This window comes from Mus pahari, chromosome 20, assembly GCF_900095145.1.
Source record: "Mus pahari chromosome 20, PAHARI_EIJ_v1.1, whole genome shotgun sequence".
Taxonomy (NCBI): domain Eukaryota; kingdom Metazoa; phylum Chordata; class Mammalia; order Rodentia; family Muridae; genus Mus; species Mus pahari.
This window is the reverse complement of record NC_034609.1, coordinates 37,943,728-37,952,136: the sequence shown is the minus strand read 5'-3', so window position 1 is coordinate 37,952,136 and position 8,409 is coordinate 37,943,728. Positions and strand designations below refer to the sequence as shown.

At 45.0% G+C, this 8,409-nt stretch overlaps 1 protein-coding gene across 1 annotated transcript in view; it reads right to left on the bottom strand.

Annotated features, from left to right (window-relative positions):
• The window catches only part of Wwox (WW domain containing oxidoreductase), a 912,809-nt gene that overhangs the window by 647,685 nt on the left and 256,715 nt on the right, over window positions 1–8,409 (bottom strand). The gene's annotated exons all lie outside the window — the stretch shown is intronic.

Below are 8,409 nucleotides of genomic sequence, written 5' to 3'. Positions count from 1 at the left end.
TGTGTGTGTGTGTGTGTGTGTGTGTGTGTCTTCCTTTGGGATTAAATCTAAACCTGTAAGAAATAAGCCCAGAGATAAGAGGAGGTATGCTATGAATAAAAATGTAACAGTAAATGTAACCCTTTCATTTGGATAAAAGCCCTAAATTCTAATAAATACATTTTTACTTCAAAGAAATCCTAATGAACAGCTATGACACAATGAGGGATCTTCAGGCCCCTCTACTGTATCCGTAATCAAAACATAAAAGCAACAAACCAGAAGTTAACTGAACGGGGGAAACTGCCCCGTAGAGTGGGATGCGTGCAAATGGTACGAAGCTGACAGCCCAAGAGCAAGCAAAGCCCCTTTGTTTTGGAATCAGTTATGAAGCAAAATATAATAGAATTGTGTGCATGTCAGTGGGAAAGAGCGAACCAGAATGGCAGATGGGGAAGCTGAGAAAAGCTAATGACTGGGCGCCACCTTAGGCAACCAGGAGAACAGGAGGCGGCTCCCCCAGCCAGCCCAGGAGTAACCCTGTAGACACTTTGGTTTCAGACTTTGGACTCCCAGCCCTAGGAGAGACTGAATCTGTTGCTTTAAACCACCCATGTTGTGGTACTCTACCTTAGGAGTGCAACAGTGACTCCGGAGGCTCCCGAACCTTCCCAGATGAACTGAGGCAAAGGTCAGCATGTGTGATGATGTGTGTCACAGAGCTTTCTCCAAGAAAGGGAAAGCCCACCCAGGCATAGTGGCTCCCAGCAGTCATCTCAGCATTAAAGGCGGTTGAGGCAGGTGCCCAAGATGGGCACACAGTGAACTCTAGGCCCGCCTGGCATACACAGTGCAACCCTGTCTCAAGAAACCCAAGTCATGGCTGTGGAGATGGCTCAGGGGATAAAGACACTACTGGCTACCAGCTTGGATGACCTCAGTCCCATTCCCCCAGACACACATGGTGAAAAGATGGCTTCCCACCTCCACATCCCAGTCTTGGCACCCACCCACATATGTACACACACACATTCTGAGGAAGGACACAAATAGATTAATACATGCGTTAATAACATGGACTCAGAACAAAACCAGTGACCATATGCAGTCACCGAGTAAGAAAAGAGAGATAAGCAAGAGGTCTGGAGGGGGCGGTTAACCTCGCTTTTCCCTCCAGATGTTTGCTGGTGCTTTCCATTTTCTAACCCTAAGATGGGACTGACACCCATAAAACTCATTTGAGGCGCACAGTCCAGGGGTTTTAGTGTGTTCCGAGTTAGATACGTATGGGTTGCATCTCATCACCATATTCTACCATTGCAGTAATTGTAAGTACTAGAAAGCGACTCTTTAGCGGTTGGTAATTACATGGTGCCCACCCCATATGCACTTTCTACTCTATGGATTTGTCCAACACAGTCATCTCATGCAGCCAAGATAACATGTGGTCCTTTGTGATGGTCACCTTTGACGAGGCACAATGTGTGACGGTCACCTTTGACGAGGCACAATGTGTGACAGTCACCTTTGATTAGGCACAATGTGTGACGGTCACCTTTGATTAGGCACAATGTGTGACGGTCACCTTTGACGAGGCACAATGTTTCCAGGTTTCACGCTGTATGAAAAAAACGGACACTGCCCACCCTCCTAAGCCCGAGACATCTCTGCTGGATGCACAGACGGCATCTTTTCGTCCATTGCTACTTTGATGGGACTTGGGTTACTGCAGTGATGGGCTGATGTGAATACCGCTGGTACGGACGTAGCTTTGCCAGTTCTTCTGGAGACGGATTTGTTTATTTCTTGAGTATGTACTTGCAAATGGAACTGTTGGCTCACAGCATAATGCTGTGTTTAACTTCTGGGGAGGAATCAAACTGCTGTCCAAAGAGAGACACGTCCCCCACATCCTCACCAACCATGCATTCATCACATACCCCCACCTTGTGGTAATTATGGCACTCTCACTGTGTGTGTCTTTCTTTCTTTTCTTTTCTTTCTCTTTTTTTTCTTCCTTCCTTTTTTCCTTCTCTTTCCTCTCTCTCTCTCTTTCTTTTTCATCTATTCTTTTTAATATTTTTAGATTATAATAGAATTGCATTTACCTCCTTCCCTCTCTTTCCCCTAAGTCCTCCCATATGCTGTTCCTTTTCAAATTCATGGCCTTTTCTTTCATTAATTGTTGTTATGTAAACACACACAAACACACACAAAAAAATACACAAATACAACCTCTTCAGTCTGAGTCTACATAATGTTACTACTTACTTATAGGCATGTTTTCAGGGCTGCCCATTTAGTATAATTAATTGGTGAGCTCTTCCCTGGGGAAGACAGTTTCTCCCAGTCTCTGCATTCCTTAGTTGCTTGTGGATCTTTTTGTAGGATTGAGGCCTGACAGTTCTTCACTCATCCATGTTAGCATGTCTGTTGCTGGTGTCCTTGTTCAGCTCCTATTTAGACAGTCGCACTGGTAAGACTTTATGGGTGTAGCTTCTAGATACTCCCTTATCCCCTGGCTCTTCTGATCTTTCTGCATCCTCTTCTATAATGATCCCTGAATCACCCCAACAAACTCAAGTGATGACATCACTGTGGTTTGCATCTGAATTTCATTCCTGGCTAAGTGATACTGAGAATCTTTTTGTGTGTGTGCTCATTGGCAGCTAGCATATTTTCTTGGGAGAAATACGTGCTCAGCATTTATGCCCACTTTGGAGCTAGCAAGTTTACCTTCTTGTTGTTGAATTATGAAAGTTCTTTATATATGATAGATGAGCCCTTTCAAGATATTTTCAAATATCTTTCATATTTTGTTTTGTTTTTAATTCTTCTTTTGTCCCTTGTGCTTTCTGGGTTGGCCCTATGGAATCATTATTTATTCTAATAGCACAAAGATATTCTGATATCATACTTTTCTTCTGGGATGTAGTAGTTTGAGCTTTTACATTTAGGCCACTGATTCCTGTTTGGCTAATTTTTGTATATGGTGCAGGGAAGTGATGTGACTTCATTCTTTCATGGTGGACACCCACAGGTTCTGGAACCATTTATGGAAAAGACTAATCTTTACTCACTGAATTATTCCAGCAACAGGGTTTGAAAAAAAAAAATCAATCACATAAGGGTTTAATTCTGGAATTCCATTGCTATTCAGTTCTCCATGGCCCATGGTCATGACACATCACGCTGTTAAATTACTGAAAATGGGAAACGTCACACTTTTTTTTCCAACCTTGCTTTGTCTGTCCAGTGCCTTTTTAATTCTCACAGAAGTTCACGACCAAAACTCCAGGTTTGAGGGAAACTGAATTCATGGTATAGATCAGTCTGAGGTATAGAAGGACTGCCCTACTCTAGCCCATATAGCTCCTGAATAATAAAAGACACAGAAACCTGGTGGTTTTACTAACAAGCTGTTCACTCTATGCTGGGCAGGTTCTGAGCTATATTAATCCTTCCATGCTGTTAAAACCCACATGAATGCCCCATGACTTGACAAGTTAGTATCTCCTGGGCAGCTTCTGCTAGAGTTGGCTGTCCTCAGGGTGAACTTCTGGCCACATGCTCCTGGTCCACCCTACCCAATGGTGATCATCTTCTCCACCTCTTCTTGCTCTTACCCTCGTGGTCCCCACCCTGGCTCTCAAGTCCTGCCTTTCTCTCTCTCCTGCAAAGTCACTGTCCAATAAGAGATTTTGGGGGAGCGCTGTTTACAGCACATTGGTCAGTCCAATGCCCATGTCCAGACTGCAACCTGACCTTGGGACACAGATCTCAGCATCTGAATACAGGGCACCCAAGATCAACGCCAACACTGAGGGCTACTGATATCTACGCCACATCCTACCTTCCAATCCATGAGCATGGGCTACCTCCACATTCATCTGAGTGCCCTTTAATCTCTTCTAATAGTATTTCATACATTCAAAACTCTTAAGTTTTTCACATTTATGAACATTTGTATGTTTCAAAACTGCTTCTCTATTTTATTTTTTCTACTGTTACTGTAAGCAGAACGATTTTCTTCAATTCCTTTTGGAGTAGTCTCATTGCTCCTACACGGAAGCGAAAAGGCTTCTGCAGGTTGAACAGTCACCTCGCAATATGGTTGAACCTGGCTGCGAGTTGTCACCCTTTCCAATTTGAGCTCTTAAGATGCAAAGTGATTCCATCTGCAAGGAAGGCAGTTTTGATTTTTTTTTTCTTTCCAGTTTGGATGGGTTCTGGCTGCCCTATCCTATTTTTGGATGTTAGGGAGACATCATCCAAGCTTTCGGTGTAAATATATCAGTAGTGGACTTTCTATAGCTACCAATGAGATGAAGGAATAGCCTGAGTATGGTTTTTAGTTAAGAAAGTATACTGAACTGCTTACAAATGATTTTTCTGTATCCATCCAGATGGCTCTTTATTCTCCTGGTTTCTATTTCTTTCATTGATTAATTTTTGACTATTTACCTTTGAATCCCAAGAGAGTCAGTCAATATATAAAGCTTTTTTTGTACATTTTTTTCATTTAGTTGGCTGGTACTTTGTTGAAGATTTTGTGTCTGTTCCTACGTGATGCTGGTCCGCCGGTTTCTTCTCTTCAGCAGACTTTGCTTCTGACATCGAGCTAACACTGCCTTTCTACGGGACTTTGGAAACATTCCCTTCTCGCCCACGTTCTTGGCGAGGTGATAAAGAACTGATAGTCAAGTTGGGTTCAATGCTTGGGGGAAAGCGTGCACAGCCCAGCTAGAGAGAAGTGTATCTGATAAATCACGTTTTTAAGTATTCGTGAAATCTCATTATCATGGGGCAATCTGGATCTTGTTAAGAGATCACGGCATTCATTTCTGCTGCTTGATCTGTTCTCCAACTTGTCACCGCTTAAGGATAAGCGTGGTGAGGTGACTGTGGCCGGCCGGGTTTGTCCCAGGTAACTCCTGTCTTACACACGGCGTGCATCATGGCTGTCGATCACCAGCTCCAAATGGTGCCGTTCCTTTCTGAAGACTGAGTTTTGAGGGCTCTGAGGCGGCATCTCCCCACTGCATGCATCAGCCTCGCTTCGCACCAAAGCAGAGCAAAGTCTGTGCCTGAGAGGCTTACGAGCAAAGCAGACTCTTTGGAAAACGTGACATTAGGGGAAGGGAAGACACGCAAGTGTATTATTACATCTGAGCTCATTTTCGATTATAACTCTGATATTTGGTCAGTTCTCCAAGCTGTCTTCTCCCCCATGCCCCTGGCCTTGAGATGGTCTGGTTAACATCCACTGTGAATTTGAGGTACACAGGTCATTTAGCTTTCGTGAAAACTTTGGGTGACATTCATTCTTGTTGCTATTGTTCAGTCAGGATGACAGGTTTGTGCGTTACACTATTATAGAATTAGTAACATAATTAGAGGCAACTTTCCTGAGGTTGGGATTCAAAGATTTGAGTCAACAAAAGTAAACCAGTAAACAAATGACTGAGTAAGAACAAGGCAAAAGACAACTCCAGTTAGAATGCAGAATGCCACCCACAGCTTCAGGGTTGTGAACTTAGGCTTCAGCAGCACCCATATTGGAACACTGAAGTGGAAACTTCTAGTTTCTTTGGAAAGTTAGTTATGTCAAATAACGTTTTCCTGGGGCACACAGGTGAAAGGATGTATTGCTAAAACAAATATATGAAAGACTATTTTTTTGAAGTAGACACAGGTGAAGGGATATTTTGATACAGCAAATGTATAAGGATGATTGGTGAAGGAGTATAAATGTGACCCCATGGGTAGTGGGAGACAAGCACTGAGCAGTGGTTTGGTTTACTCTGCCTCGCTATTCTTTGATAAAGACACACATGTATTGGTTTGACTTACATAGAGTTGTTGATCTCAACTTGTGTTAACACTAACATTGAGGAAAAACTCACCCAAGAATGGCTAGTGAGCTTCCTGCAGCTTGCCGCTTCCATAGCTTCGCCTCAGGCCACTTGGTGAACTTGGGGGTTTCTTAAGGATTGAACTACAGCTGCCTGGTGTCGGCTTGCTGAAAGGACTGGACTATAGCTGTCGGTTAGCGCCTGGTGTCTGCCTGCCTAGAGGACTGACTGGTCTGCAGCTGCTGAATCATATTTGATGTTTGCTATGGGACTGAACTGCTGCCCAAGAAGATCAAGCTGAACAGGTCCACTCCCCCATATCCTAATAACTTTTCTCCTCCACTACCTCTGCTGGGTAGTGGGCTAGAGAAGAGGTTGAACCCTTATTAAATGTATGATGCAAAAAAATGTATGCCTACAGAACATGGAATATTTGGGGGCACAGAGCCTAACTGGCATAAATGAGTACTGAGCATGGGCTCTCAAGGCTTACACAGCCTGGCCCTGCTTTAGTGCCCACTCTCTGCTTCCTGCTGGCCAAACAGGGACCAGCTTCAAGCAACATGGATTGAACTGCTCCCCCTGCCCCTGCTCCTGCCATGCCTTCTCGGCCTTTATGGACTATAATCCCATGAACAGCGAGTCCACATAAATCCTTCACCCTTCACGTTGCTCCCGTCAGGTGTTTTTGTCACAGCTACAAGTAACTAATACAATATCCAGGCCAGGATGGATAGGCGGAAGTGTTGGCATTCCAGCCTAGGGCAGTTACTTTCTTAGCAGGTTCATGGCTCATTGGTGAACCTATGTAAACCCATTTCGTCCCCCTAGAAACTGGGAACAGAAGAACGGAGCTTGCAAGTTGGCAATGAGCCCAACCCAGCATCTTACCAGGTGGAGTTAAGTGGAAGCCCCCTTTATCTCTACACCTTTGCCCTTTGGCCACAAAAAGAAAACCTGATTCTGTGACTACTTGTCTTTTGGATGCTTTGAGGCAGAGTGACTGTGGGGACTTTCAGTGGCACCTCTTGTCTTGCCATGTTCCCAAGCATGGAAACCCACTGTAGACCTTAGTCTGGATGCACAACGGATGTGGGGGACACATTAGCTCTCCCATTTCCATTCTTTTCATTAATGTTTAATTGCACAACACCAGAGGCAGACTATGTACCTAGCTCCGAAACCTTGTCACCTCTATTAATTAAAACAGGCTTATGGAATATGGAACCATAATGTGCTTGCCTTCTTTTTTTTTAAATTATGAGGGTACTTAATTGGCTTGTACAAAAGGAAAAGTATTCTTTTAGCTTTCCTTTAATGAGGTTTTTATTATTCAAATGGTAACATTTCACTCGATTTTTAACTAAAAGCCACAGCGATTCAAAAGCGCCTTGGATGATGAATATTTACAGGCCATCAAAGAAAAGGCTAGATCAAACTAGAAAGACGGGATGGAAATAAAGACAGCATCAATGGAGCCCAGAGCAAAGTCAGGATCAAACTGTGAAGATGGGATGGGATAGGGAGCCCAGAACAGATGTTATCAGTCAGCACCTTAAGGAGGGAATTCGCCCTAACCTGGGTTCTGACCTGGGAAGGGTGATGGGGGTGGAAAGGGCCACCATCCATGCCCACCCCTGGAGAATACGACAAGGAGAAACCCATCTACTAGCTCTCTTGTCTGCTCATGGAGAAACTGCCCACTTCTCTCCCTGACCTATAGACCTGTGCAAGGCATCTAGCTCCTACGACGGTGTTGAAAGGTGGCAGCCCTCTGCCCCCTCTACCTGGCAGGCAGTGTGTCGCCAACGGGCCATACAACAATCCCTCCACTTCCCTAGTAGGTGGAGTCCGAATGATGAACCAGCGGGTGGCTCTGTGGGTGGGTGGGTGCCCTTCAGAGTGACCAGAGTGAAGCTTCTTAACCAAGCAGCTGGGCTCTCTCAGTAGCCAAGTTTATCTGGTTCATTCTCCTAAAAGCAGAGCTGGTAGAGGCAGTGAGTGGAAAGGCTGGGGTCCTGTCCAGAGGCTCTTGCTAACCAGATAAGGAACGTCTGAGCTGAGCTTCGGCTGCCTACCCCTTTGCGTCCCTAGAGCCCTGCCTGCTGCCTGTCCCTATTTCAGGCGTCTTCTCTCTATTGGCTCATACCCACTGTGCATTAACGTCACCAAACCCTGCAGACAGGGCTGAAGAGAGACCAGCTCATTTGGGAAAGTGACTGCTGCATGGACTTGGGGAACAGACTTTTATTCTTATAACCCATGTCTCGGGGAAACAGAGTCAAAGTCCCCAGTTTCTAATCCCCCAGATCTGGGCAGGCAGAGACAGGAGTACCCCACCCCCCACCCCTAAGGCTACTTGGGGACTTCCAGGTCTATGCCTCAAAAAGAATGTGGTCAAACCTAGATACTAATGCACATGCCAGCAAGATTCTGCTGAAGGGACCCTGATATAGCGGCCTCTTGTGAGGTTATGCCAGTGCCTGGCAAACACCGAAGTGGATGCTCACAGCCAGCTATTGGATGGAACACAGGGTCCCCAATGGAGGAGCTAGACAAAGTACCCAAGGAGCTG